The sequence below is a fragment of the Tauraco erythrolophus genome, chromosome Z (assembly GCF_009769465.1).
Source record: "Tauraco erythrolophus isolate bTauEry1 chromosome Z, bTauEry1.pri, whole genome shotgun sequence".
NCBI lineage: Eukaryota > Metazoa > Chordata > Aves > Musophagiformes > Musophagidae > Tauraco > Tauraco erythrolophus.
This window is the reverse complement of record NC_141496.1, coordinates 26,426,251-26,440,715: the sequence shown is the minus strand read 5'-3', so window position 1 is coordinate 26,440,715 and position 14,465 is coordinate 26,426,251. Positions and strand designations below refer to the sequence as shown.

General features: G+C 39.9%; 1 protein-coding gene across 2 annotated transcripts in view; it reads right to left on the bottom strand.

The window, feature by feature from the left end:
* ERBIN (erbb2 interacting protein) overlaps positions 1-14,465 on the bottom strand; it is a 100,503-nt gene that overhangs the window by 68,650 nt on the left and 17,388 nt on the right. For both annotated transcript variants that reach the window (XM_086629564.1, XM_086629565.1), the window contains exon 2: positions 7,776-7,832. The gene's annotated coding sequence lies outside the window, so the exon portion shown is untranslated. The remainder of the gene's footprint in view (positions 1-7,775; positions 7,833-14,465) is intronic.

Below are 14,465 nucleotides of genomic sequence, written 5' to 3'. Positions count from 1 at the left end.
ATATAAATAACAAAGATATTCTTTTCCATTCAAATCCTTCAAAAAGAGCATACATTACACTGTTTGTCTTCTCCTTCCGTGGCTGTTTCTCCACATATCTAGTCTTATTTGCTCAGGTCTCAAAAGTTTCTGAGGCAACAAAAACCGTAAAGGTCTAAGAAAGCAAAATACACATACCAAGTTTTCCTAACTTCTTTATTCCATAAGGGAGATCTTGAGCTTTTGGGGGAGTTGGGGAGGAAGGTTTTTTTAAAAGATCACATGCATCCACAGCACTGTAAACATGGATCAGTAAACAAATGCCTGCACACCATCACAGTGACGGGTCATATTTCCAGTCAGTTATCACCTCAGTTAAAGTACTTAAACTCACAGCTCACATCTCAAACCAAAACAGCCAAACTCTCATTTAAATATCAAATAAACAACCCTCTCCCAAATCCACTGATTTGACCAACTTGAGCGTACATCTATTATAATGCTTCCAAAACCAGAACAAACCAAGAGAGTTGCATTTAAGTAAATGTAGGAAACTACATAACGTGATTTAGTTCAAATTTGTCTTACGTTTGTTCAAATTTTACTTCTGCACATATATGAAGAATTGTTTAGCACTTGTGTTCTACAACAGAGATGGTTGTCAATACTAGGAAATGGGTGCAGCAGGATAGTTGCTGCAAGTATTCCACACCACCGCTCTTCTGCAATATATTGGTTGACACTTGCTAAAAGCCAGTGAAGTAACATGTGGAGAATACTGTGTAATTAATCAATATCCAGAAAAAAATTATTAGAGAAGCTAGGGCAAAGCAAAGACTATAATTCTATCAGATTTACACTGTAACAACAATGGATTGTATCTATGTGGTAGGTTGACCTTGACTGGCTGCCAGGTGCCCATCAAGTTTCTCTATCACCCCCCTACTTCTTTATCTAATCCCCTCGAGTGGTGCAGGGGGACAGGGAAAAGGGACTGCGGTAGCTCATCATACATTGTCTCTGCCACTCCTTCCTCCTCACGCTCTTCCCCTGCCCCAGTGTGGGGTTCCTCCCATGGGAGACAGTCCTCCACAAACTTCTCCAACATACATCCTTCCCATGGGCTGCTGTTCTTCATGAACTGCTACAGTGTGGGTTCTTCCTCTGGGGTGCAGTCCTTTAGGAACAGACTGCTCCAGTGTGAGTCGTCCATAGGGTCACGAATCCTGTCAGAAAACCTGCTGTAGTGGGGCTCCTCTCCATCAAGGTGCAGGTCCTGCCGGAAGCCTGCTCCAGCACGGGCTCTCCACAGGGTACTCAGGCTTGTTACAAGCAGAATTTAAGTTCACAGTATTTTTGTTCCTAGTCTCTGTTAATTTGACCTAAAAGCAGTAGTTCCACTGTATCATTAGTCCCCGAAATTTCCTGTCTCATGCTAACAGGATGTGACCGCTCATGCTCTAAGCTGGTGAAAGCACTTCTCCCCGCCCCCAAGCCTTTCAAAAGGGTGTTTACCAGTTACATCAGCAGCAGAGCTGAAAACGAAACCAGCTATCAGATGTTTATAGAGAAAGGCACAAACAACCAGGCACAAACAGCTAGGCACAAAAATATCCAGTCAGGTTCTTTTTAGCCCACTCCACTAACTACAAATAAGTTCAGAATCATGGAGCTGAGGATATGTAAACACAGGAAAAAGAAAGGTTATGTTGAGGAGCATGTAACCTAACATGCAACCCAACAAATACAAGAAGGTTTACTTGGCCAACCAACCGAAGTTCTAACATACTCCTGTTGAAACGTTTTGAAAAAAAAAAATTATTTATAAGCATCTTATTTAATCCTCTAAAAAAACCCTCAAAGAATTAATGAGGAAATAGAGTGTATTGTCAGCAAGTTTGCTGATGACACTAAACTGGGAGGAGTGGCTGACACACCTGAAGGCTGTGCTGCCATTCAGAGAGACCTGGACAGGCTGGAGAGTTGGGCGGGGAGGAATTTAATGAAATACAACAAGGGCAAGTGTAGAGTCTTGCATCTGGGTAAGAACAACCCCATGTACCAGTACAAGCTGGGGACTGAACTGTTGGGGAGCAGCACAGGGGAAAGGGACCTGGGAGTCCTCGTGGACAGCAGGATGACTACAAGCCAGCAATGTGCCCTTGTGGCCAAGAAGGCCAATGGCATCCTGGGGTGTATTAGAAGTGTGGTCAGTAGGTCGAGAGGGGAGATCTCATTAATGTTTATAAATATGTAGAGGGTGACTGTCATGAGGATGGAGCCAGGCTCTTCTCACTGGCATCCAATGATAGGACAAGGGGAAATGGATATAAGCTGGAACATAGGAGGTTCTGCTTAAACATGAGGAAGAACTTCTTCCCAGTAAGGGTAGCACAACACTGGAACAGGCTGCCCAGAGAGGTTGTGGAGTCTCCTTCTCTGGAGATGTTCAAAACCCACCTGGACGCATTCTTGTGTGATCTGATCTAGGTGGTCCTGCTCAGGCAGGGGGATTGGACTAGATGATCCTTTGAGGTCCCTTTCCAACCCCTAACATTCTGTGATTCTGTGAAATAAAAACATGAACTAGTCTGTCTTTACAGATGTTAAAAGTTTTTGTCTTCCTAAAGTAGCAACATTCACTAGAGAAAATACCCAGACACAAGCTATTTGACTTGTTGGTGAAAGAGGCTATATTGTGGAAACTCACAGCACAATTTAAATTAATCTCTTCCACCTAACTACCGTACTCGTCCTCACAAATTTGGGGAAAGTCTAACTTCTTAGTACTTTAAGGAACACAAAACATCCTTGGCTCTTACAGTAAAGAACACAATTACCCTTCATTCTTTAACCTCTGAAATTACTTGGCATCTCTTGTTCATCAACAAATCATGTAAAGAAGTTGGAGGAGGAGGCTCTAAGGGTTGGTTCAGGCTTCCCTAAAATCTGTCCAGTCCTCTTGGATGGGAATGGTGAGGTCTTAATTCAATAGACATCAACCAGCACCTTGCAATAAAACTCGGAAGTTTGTTTCTCTGCAATCCTTTTTCTTGTTCTCTTTAGGAGAGGTAAACATGGCACAAACCTGATGGCCACTGATAAAGAGCTGAAACACAAAAAGACAGCACATCCTGTGAAGAGACTGCCTCTTTGTAAGCAGCACTGGCATTCTCCAGCTGAGATGTCAAAGCCTCATTTGACAACAATGCCAAGTTAAGGTATTTTGACCTCCTCTTTCCTCTCATCCAAGCTATTTCTTACTGTCTCTTCTAGGAAAACAAAAAATTTGCAAAACTGGATTGGTTACGTCATTCATTTCACTGAATAAGATGGGCAAACACTCAGATCAGTACAAACCAATGAACCGCAGTGCTGCACTCCAGGGGAGAGAACAACTGGTAGGAAACAAAAGGGGTTTTGGAACCATTTCACCATTTTAATGTGAAGCTATAGTCTGAGCCTCCCCGTTCCTGATATGAAAACATTGCTCAATTGCATCCATGGCTGCATATCCTCATGCAGGCAGAGAACACCAAAAAACACATTGTACTTGCTCACATACAGCATTCAATGCAAAAGAAATAAAAGACATTACTCACGGAATTACAACAGTGAATGGCAACAACAGGAGGAGGAACATGTTATTAACTACAGTAAATAATAACTAATTGTTAAAGGCAAAATATGAAGGACGCTTGCCACATTTTTTGAGAAAATGAAGGCAACGGAGAGGGCAGAAATCAGTTTTGCTTTTATTGAATCAACAAGTGCTAAAATTTAAGCAAAATCAGCGATACTGTACTCCTAACTTGCTGAAATACAAACTCAAAGCTAGTAACGTAACAAAATCCATAGCTTCTCTTAAGGTTAACTATTTTCCAAGCTCTCAATGCCTACATATATTAAAAAAACACAAAAGCAAAAAACACCAAAAATTATCCAGAAACAAAACTCACACGAACACAAAGAAACAAACACATTCATCCATCTCCAGAGGCCAGGGCAGCAAGATAATTTCAGGTAACTCCCAGAAGATCAATGCCAGATGTGAATTCTGGAGACATTTGCTTAAATTATCTGTTTCTGGTATTCTAGAATGTAAATTCTAACCAGATTTCAATTTACTATTTCTATTTTGTTTTGTTTTAAAATATTCAGAAATCCTTTACACAATTAAGATCTGAAGCTCCTGATATTTATAAAACCTCTTTAATTAGTTACAATGTTGTTGATCATATAAATAACGTTTTCTTCGTTCAAAACATTTTCCTGCTTTATTGAAACTAGAGACTATCTAACCAGATATTTGTTGCAACAGTTATCTTCCAGCTTAAAAATTCATCTTAACTGACTATGCTAGAACAAACATGAAGAGCTACTATGAAAAGTAAAACCCACTGTAAGTATGTCAAGAGAAATCTCTGGAATATTTACTTCTATTCATTTCTGTAAATGTAAAAAGCAGCAACATAACAGAGTCACCAGTACTTGGCCTTATCATGCCAAAAGCTTAACAAAGGCAAAACCAGACTGACTTTGGAAAAACAAACCAACAAAAGTATTACTTTTAAACTGAGAAAAGCAGCAAAAAACTTGTTGGCAAACAGCTACATAATAAAATATTCTACTTTAAGCACAGCCTTTAACTGAAATGTAGTAATAAGCAATACTCTGCTATAATCCCAGACCAAGGCATCAGTAGGGCACAGGTACATGAGAATAAAGAATTCTAATTCAAGGCAAGATCCATTACAGAAACACTTTTAGAAAAAAAAAAAAAAAGATGAAGATCACAGGTTAAGCTTATAGTAAAAAACAAATTAAAAAATGTTCAGCCATCTAAACAATTTTAATGTTGGCTTCTTTAATGTTGATACTGACCTTTTATATTAACACTACAATTAATTACAATTAACTACACCTTTATATTAAAACTACACAACGACACACAGAAGCCCTGTCACTATACAACTGCAGCCCAGTTAGTCGCAACCTAGTTCTTACACATCTCCTTTTGCTCTTTTTCTAAGGCAGTCCTGGAAATTAAGTTCCATCTGGACAGCCAAACTATCCAGTGCCACTGTAACACTTCATCTGAAGAATGGTCTCTAATTGTAGACCACTAACAATGCTGCTGAGATTAGCATTAGATCAGAGCTTCATTTCTGATGTTTGACTTGATTGCATATTCTTTGGGTAAGTATTCGTAGTGTTATTAAGAAAACAGTAAGAGGAATAAACTCATTTTTAAAACCACTGTGCTTTGGTCTCATCTGTTTCTCCTCCACAAATCAAAAAAAACACATATAAATTCAAGAATACCTACTACAACAAACTGAAGTTTGAAGGAAACTGTAGGAGCCCTCTTCACGGAATATAAAAAAAATTGAGCTTTTTTTTTTTAAAAAAAAAAAGCCATGACATGAATATTTCAGTATTTCAACACTGATGTTTTCAAATGGCTAAAGAATTCCTTTACATTCTGGAACTGACATGCTTGGGGTTTCGTGTTTGTCACTTCTGAGTCAATACATAGCTGGGAACATGAAATATCCAATAGGATACTGCAGTGAATTCCATTCCCCACCATATCCCATTTATTTTTTCAAAACATGCAGTTGAAATAATCACAGCTACTAATAACAGCTATTTGGTACAGCTAGCTCTCCCAAGCTACTTACAGAACTGCTTTGCTTTCAGTATTACTAATTTCTACATTAAATAACCTCATTTTCTTTCATTGTCACTTTAAAAAAAGATCCATGGAACCAAATAGGACAAGTTCCTGAATTTCCATAAAATAAAACAATGAAATTAAATACACAGAGCAATCAGATTAACAGATAGTAAGTCTCTGGAAGAGGTATAAAACCATATTAAACCGCTTATGCTTCGGATTTAGTCCTTTGAGGGATTACGTCTGTATCTACTGTACGAGTAAATGGTGTGTATCACATACTGTCAACATTTATTCAAGCAGAAAGGAAGAGATACTGTTTTAATTCCTATTTTACCAACATAGTCAAAAGAGATAGTCAACAGAGTCAAAAGTCTCTGCTCTTGTGAGACCTCACCTCGAATATTGTGTCCAGTTCTGGTGTCCCCACCATAAGAGAGACACAGATTTGTTGGAGCATGTTCAGAGAAGGGCCACAAAGATGATCCAGGGGCTGGAGCACCTCTGCTACGAGGACAGGTTGCAGGAGCTGGGATTGTTCAGCCTTGAAAAGAGAAGACTTCGGGGGGACCTAAGAGCTGCCTTCCAATACCTGAAGGGAACCTACAGGAAGGCTGGGGAAGGACTTTTTACAAGAGCGTCCACTGATAGGACAAGGGGAAATGGTTTTAAGTTGAAGGAGAGCAGATTTAGATTAGATCTTCGGAAGAAATTCTTCAGTACGAGGGTGGTGAGACTTTGGAATAGATTGCCCAGAGAAGTTGTGGATGCCCCCTCTCTGGAGGTGTTCAAGGCCAGGTTGGACAGAGCCTTGAGTAGCCTGATCTAGTTGAGAGGCGTCCCTGCCCATGACAGGGAGGTTTGATTAGATGATGTCTAAGGTCCCTTCCAGCCTAAGCCATTCTATGATTCTATGATTCTATGAGATGAACCAGCATAGGGGAAGGGAAGGGGCATTGCTAGTCATTTGTCCATGGGAAGCAACAAACCTTACAGAGCAGTAAGCACAGCTGGGACAGTGTGACAACAGCACAGTTTTAGCTCAGTAGAGAATGCCAAAGCATACAAAGCCTACAACAGCCTTGAAGGCTACACAAAAGGCTAGAAAAAGCAAGCATATGCACATTCTATCTTCTTAAGTATGCGCTGTAGTAATACTTAAGTAAGTTTGTAGCAGTGGCAGATAAAATATGCAGAAGATTTTGTATGTTTTAAACTAATATTCTACAGCAAGTCTCAAAATTACAGTCACTGAAGCATTAATATTTATTAGCATTTCCACAGTCCGAGCAGCTCCATTAATAAAATCAGAGCAGATGGAAGCTGCTGTCATATGCTGTTGGAAGTTTTGGGGGCAGGGAGGGTATGCAATAACAACTCCTCCACAGCAATTCATAGAGAAGTTCTGAAGACAAAATATTCTGTTGGGCATTCTTTTTATTCATGAGAAATACTCGCTTCTAGAAATCCTTACAATATGAGGCAAAAGCAACTTAGTGCCATCTGCACTGGCATCCTTTAATAAAGAAAAAAGCTGATTCTGAACATGTGTTGCTTCTCCATAGAGCTTTGAACAAAAAACTGAATCTTATTTGGCTTCTTAACACTTAATACACCAATACGAGAGAAATTACAAGATACAATGTTCATGTAGGCTTTAGATCAGCAAACCAGAAAGAAGGACGGTAAGAGACCCAACAAGCATTCAAAGCATTTTTCAAGCATCTTTTATCCAAGTTTTTATTCAATATGCTTTTCTTTCCTAAGAATTAAAAAAAATAAATTTAAAAAGCAGTGTAAAACGCTAAAGCTCTACAAGCCAACATTTCATAATGGACATTGAGCTTTAAAACAGAATTATTTTCCTACAACTTAGTTTCCTATGTCTTGACCTTTCTATATATGCACATGATTACAGGTAAATACGTGTCATTCACTTGGGTCTTCAACAGATATGTATAACCCCAAAAAACTGCCATCAGAACAATGTAAGAGATGATGCAGAATAAAATTCAAGTGCTTTTGAGGTGATTATTACAACATGAATAAAGAAGAGGATTTTCTATTTTAATATATTGTGCAGTCTGTTCAGAGGAAAGAAAAATAATGTACTTACCACTGTGTTACTTTTTTCTCCCTGCTGCTTCTTCCCTGAGCTTTCAAAGCCAACATTCTGTTTAAGACAAAGGTATGAAAACTTAGTCAATTCTATCCCTACTAGATAAGAACAAACTAATACTTTACTGTACTGGATATTTATTTTGCTTTCAGGGTTTTGGTTTTTAAAAAGAAAAGCTGTACATGTCTGTGAAGAATAGCTTTAAGATTTATGAGAACTTGAAAGACATATATATACTTCTGGGGAGAGATTTTTGTTTCGATGTAACATACAGTACAAAACATTGCTTTTTATTCTATTTTAACTATTTAACATTCTGTCTACAAAGCTGTTTCATTTCTCCTCCACTTTTAATTGCTGTATTTATCAAATCTCTTGTATTAGACATGTCTTGCACACAATTCTAAGCAAAGTTAAGAAAAATACGGAGCTAACAGAAATTAACAGAAACATGAGAAGAACACACTTCTGTATCATTAACTCTACAAATTTTTTAGAAAGTTGCAACATGTTTAGTATGGCACTGACACTAGTGCTTTCTACATCGAAGTAGAACAATTATAAACAAAGAAAAACATTCAGCACATTCAACTGAACACATTCAAGATTAGTTGCTGGGCCTACGGAAAGGATAAATTTTGCCTCCAACAAAGGTAGAAGCAGAACATATCTTCAGAGAGTTTAAATGTCACTATGGTTAGATAGATTATCTAACTGAGCATGAAGTCATGTACAACAGCTAAGTCAGTTTGTTAAAGCTGAGTCTGTCAAATTTGTAGTACCTAAAAAAAAAATTGAGGAGCAGCTCATTTGAAGGATTTACCCATAAATGGAACTATAGTTCATTTATTTCCAATACAAGCAGAATCAGCCCATGAAAAAATCATCATAAACATGTCAAAAAAAATTCTAAAGCAGATTTTAAATCATAATTTTCCCAGAAGGCATGAAATTTTGTTGGTTCGGGTTAAGAAAAAGGCAGCAGTACAATCACAGAATGATTAACTCTTTAGGAAGTCAGGATTGCCACAGCAGGATTGTGCTATAACCAACCTTCACGTCACGTGCCCTGTTCCTCATTCAGCAGTCCCTGGTGCCAATCTGCCCATTCCTACCAAGAGTACTCCAGTGCACTATAGTGCATAAATCTATTCACTAATTCTCAACAGAAGGACAACCAGGACATGCAAATAGTAAAGGAAAAAAGTAGTAGTATGGGTAAAAGTAACATTATTAAAGCCTCAAGCCTTTCAAGTTTCCTGCTGGAAAAAAAAAAAAATCTCCTCTCAGTTCAGCCAGCCACAGAAACATGGAATGGCAGCACTCAAGGCAATTAAAAAGACCAAGACAGACAGCAAGGATCCAACCAGATTCTGAAACTGGAGTCTTAGAAGACAGTCTGTCAAACTACCAAAGGTGAATGCTTCTTTCCTTTCCCCGAGCACTTTGCTTCTACTGAAAAATTACTTAATGTTAACAAAAAGTATTCAGAGGCACTGTACACAAGTTCCCCAACAGAAGAAATGCAGGTTTGCAATAGCTCTGCTACGATAAACAGAACTAATCCAGCGGGTACGATAGTGCAGGGCTGAATCTAACAGTGGGACAGTGAGGTGACTGTGCCTCTGGAAAAAAAAAAAGATGTAAGGTCAAGACTTTGCAGGCATAGCATCCAGGCTACAAAAATGATCAAAGAAATAGCTAGCCCCATAATCATCACAAAACAATAAACAAAAAGGGATTACTCTTGCATCATTTCCTGACACCTGTTAGGCTGCCTCTGTTGAAATGCCCAGAAGAATAAATTCCAGTGGTAGGGAGCCATTACCAAATCATGAACTGTTGGCAGACTTCCAAACCAAGCACAAGGAACTCATCTGATCCCAACCACCCAGAGGAGGTAGCACAGCAAGTGGGATGTGTGTGCATGGCAGGAGGAATACACACCACTCCCCTGATACTTCAGGTCATTCCGCTTGGGAGATTAAGCAGCTGTACACTGACCAACAGAATCTGACAAGAGCAACTCGCTGCAACCGATACAACCTTAATGTCACTTGAAACTGTGACACTGAGTCAGATAACCTTAAGCCTCTATCAGAAGATAACAGCCAGGAGTGTGCTGTAACTACAACTATAAGTATCGATGAACCTCCAATTGCGGGAACCCTCCAGGCTTCCAACACACTTACATCACCAGGTCCAGTTCACAGGAAAGTGCAACGAACTCCCAAAGACTACTGGGCTATTTGGAGGAGTCCAAGGTAACCACGCACCAGGACATTGATTAGCTCAGATCACCACTTTTCTACTTCTTTTGCAGAAATGTAACAGGTGTTTAAGACAATTAGTGATGAATTACCTTCACAGTAAAAATACCTAATGAAATCTTATTTAACCCTCCTCTAGCACATGGTATCAACCACACCAGCCTGAGTCTCAATGTCTGTCAGGTTTCTCCAACCAAAAGCACACAGTTGAAGAGCCCTAGCACTCAGCTTTAAGTATGAGAAAAATACTTGTGGGAACAATCATATATGTTCATCCTGTTCTTACTCTTCCTTGGGTAGGACCCAACCTCTGTTTGCCAGAAGGACTGGCTGGTGTGCTCCAATCCAGCCGTTCTGACCAGTTCACTGTACCCTGGGGCTGCTCAAATCTCTAAGTATCTCAGTTCCAGCTTACCGCTGGTTTTAGACAAGTGAGGTCTACAGTTGTCTGAATAAATATCTTTCTTGCTATAATTTTCACACAAATACATTTTACCTCAATTCCTCATCATTATTCCAACTGCTTATCAGTGGACTTTGGATATTGACACAGCCACAATACCAGTGGCAAACTTTCACACAACAGATGAGGAAACAGGGGTATGCTTCAGTACCCTGAAAGACAATGAATAACCACCAAGCAGTTTTCACTTTCTCCAATTTGTCTTTAAAAAAGAAGGAGGCAGGGCAGAAGTCACAACATTTACACTCTTCGTCTAAGCAAGGGCTGAAAACAAATATCTTCAAATGTTTAAGGCAGCCTTCAGCTCATGACAATCATCCTTTATTTTTAATAGTTAAAACAGTAAAAACAGTCAATTATTTCTTTAAATAATTCCAGGCTAGAATCATAGAACAGTTTGGGTTGGAAAGGACCTTAAGGATCTTCTAGTTCCAACCCTGCTGCCATAGGCAGGGACACCCTCCACTACACCAGGTTGCTCAAAGCCTCGTCCAACCTGGCGTTGAAAACTTCCAGGGATGAGGCATCCACAACTTCTCTGGGCAACCTGTTCCAATGCCTCACCACCACCATTTTAAAAAACTTATTCCGTCTATCTCATCGAAATCTACCCTCTTTCAGCTTAAAGCCATTACTCCTTGTCCTATCACTACACACCCTCGTAAAAAGTCCCTCTCCAGCTTTCCTGTAGGCTCCCTTTAAGTACTTGAAGGCTGCTATAAGATCACAATTGAGCCTTCTCTTCTCCAGGCTGAACAGCCCCAACTCTCTCATCTGTCTTTGTCAGAGAGGTGCTCCAGCCCTCGGATCATCTTCGTGGCCCTCCTCTGGACCCGCTCCAGCAGCTCCATGTTCCTCTTCTGTTGGGGACTCCAGAGCTAAACACAGTACTCCAGGCAGGGCACATGCTTCTTTGGATGCAGCCCAGGATACGGTTGGCTTTCTGGGCTGCCAGTGCACATTGCCAGCTCATGTTGAGCTTCTCATCCACCAGCACTCCCAAGTCCTTCTCCTCAGGGCTGCTCTCAATCCATTCTCCGCCCAGTCTGTACTTGTGCTTGGGATTGCCCCAACCCATGTGCAAGACCTTGCACTTGGCCTTATTGAACTTCATGAGGTTCTCACAGGCCCACCTCTCCAGCCTGTCAAGGTCCCTCTGGATGGCATCCCTTCCCTCCAGCATGTCCACAACATCACACAGCTTGGTGCCATCAGCAAACTTGCTGAGGGTGCACTCGATCCCACTGTCCATGTTACTGAAAAAGATGTTGAACAGCACCAGCCCCAATACTGACCCCTGAGGAACACCACTTGCCACTGGCCTCCACTTGGACATTGAGCCATTGGCCACAACTCTCTGAGTGCGACCATCCAGCCAATTCCGTATCCACCAAGTGGTCCATTAGTCAAATCTGTGACTCGCCAATTTAGAGACAAGGATGTCATGCGGAACAGCGTCAAATACTTTGGACAAGTCCAGGTAGATGACGTCAGTTGCTCTTTCAACTGAAAGATGAATCTCATATTGCAGAAGTTAGATTATCTATGCTTGCCCTTAAATACCCACTCATATTCAGTGACAAAGTGTGCTTAGCCAAGAAGACTTTAGATTGATCATGATTATCCATAGCAGAGACTTACATTAAACAGAAACAGATCCCGTACTGCAGCACTAAAATCCTTCTTGCAAACCAAGAACAATTTTAGGGCAATGAGATTAGTTTTAGTTTTTCCTTTGGGAATGGAGACCAGGATGAGAGGTTGTGAAGCAGACCAAGACAGTGCAACTGTAGGCATAATCAGTATCACTGTCATCAGTGAAACAGGTTTTACCTGCACAAGGATACTTAATAAAAATATTCAGGTTATGGTTATCTGGGAAACATAAAGATACGCACATAATCATTTCAGACACAACAATAATAAAGAGGTTTTACTGTCAGTGGTTACTGGCAAGATTCTTACTCAATCACAACCTGCCACATCGGTGAGAAATGTATGCCTTACAGTGAGCTAGATTTAAAAAAAAATAGCATATGATCTTGATTGAGGAAATAGAGGATAAACACAGCTGACAAAATATTTATGTCTAGATAGCGTACTTTTTGAAACCAAATATACTTTGCTCAGCATAGGAAGGTCTGTAAACCACAGACAGTTTACTTAATCTTGGATTCTCACACTGGGGGACAGGGGAAGACCAGGGAAATTCAAAGGATTCAGAGACCATTCTCAAGAAAGAGTGCATCTTGTGTTTCCTGGAAGCAGATGATGTCATCATGTCTCGCTGTTTCTCGTTACTTCAGTGTCTGAACCAAAGCCAGACGTTTAGAGCGAAGCAAAGAAACAATCTCTGCTATATGAATTCTCATTAACAAAAACCTGACAAGCTTCAGGATATTTCCACTGATCTTGAGTGGAAGATCCTTATCTTAAGCAGCATGAAACTGACCTACTTGAGGATATGCTACCTCCTAGCACCAGTATCGTTGCAGCTGTTGACAGCCAGAATCCTTCAATGTAGGAAGAGGACAGCTGATAGCGCATTCTCAGTGAGTGCAAAAAAATTTACACTTGCTTCCAGCATGCCCCAAAATAACCTGTATTTGGCAACACTGTTGGTATACAGCAAGGGACACGCAGTTGAGATATGCTTAACAACAATGGAACAGAAAAGGCACTTTTATAGGTCCCTGACTGGCTAGCTTCCCATATGAATTATATTTTAATAATAAGAGTTGCATCGTTTTGTCAGAGTACCTATAGTTCTATTACAGATATTTCTAATTATCTTAAAACTGAATGAAATGTCTAGAGGCTAGCAAAACAAAAATTTATTCATTACTTACAGTATTGTAACAGCACTTTTGGACAAGATGGTTAAGGAAATACATTCATAGCTGCATATTTGCAGATATACCATATCTGCTCAATTTTGTTGTTGATTGCTTTCCCTTGCAGAACCTGGCCAGAGAAGTGTCTCTAAGGCACTAACAAAACCTGCAAATTTGACCACAATTTTTTTAAAGAAACTATTTTCAAATTATTTCTCTCATGTATACAGATACAGCTGCAAAAACTCTCACTGTGTAAGTGCTCTGAGTGCAAAGTGTGATTTTACAACAAAATAAACATACCTAGATTCAGAAGTGCTTGGGTTCAAAATCCCCCTTGACAGTAATGCAATTAGTGCAGAAACTACCAATATGGCCGAGTTTGATCTCACCAGTTAAAAACTGCTATAATACACATGCACCAGGTGGGAGGAGTTCCTGAGCTCTTAAAACTGTAAAGAATCATTTATGAATCGAGATGCTTGTTTGTCAAAGCATAAGCCTCAGCATGTTTGCTCTGAAAAGTTCTATAATAAAAACCAAAATAATAATGTTGTTATTAAACACAAACAACTATATCTACAACACCACCAGAAGGCCTAGCTGTTGCAGGTGAGTAATCATACTGTGACTTTTAGATATCCTTAAACCAAACATTCCCTCTAGAAGCAGCAAGATATAGCACTATTTTCCACCGTTTGCCCCAAGTAATTAGCACTGCAGAATGATGAAGGTTGGAAGAGACTTTTCCAGGTCATGTGGTCCAACCTACCAACAACAGTACCAAATTAGGGCCAACTTCAACATTAGATCCAGCTCCTTTGAGTTAAGGTCAATGTCAGTATGTACAAAAGGAAGCAGGACAGTTGGCTTATTTGGAAACATTTCCAAGGGAGAAAGTTGAGATTTAGTGCTTCTGATGAACCATGGAGATACCTGTTTCCTAGGCTCCATTCTAGCAAAATCCAGTCAACATAATTGCTATTTGAGCTACTCTTTTTCCAAGTCTTACTAAAGCAGCTGAATAATCACACACCAATTCAATCATTCATGAATTCGTGATACACAATACTTCATCTCACAGTAATTCCAGTATCCTTTCCTACCGTGAAAATTAAAG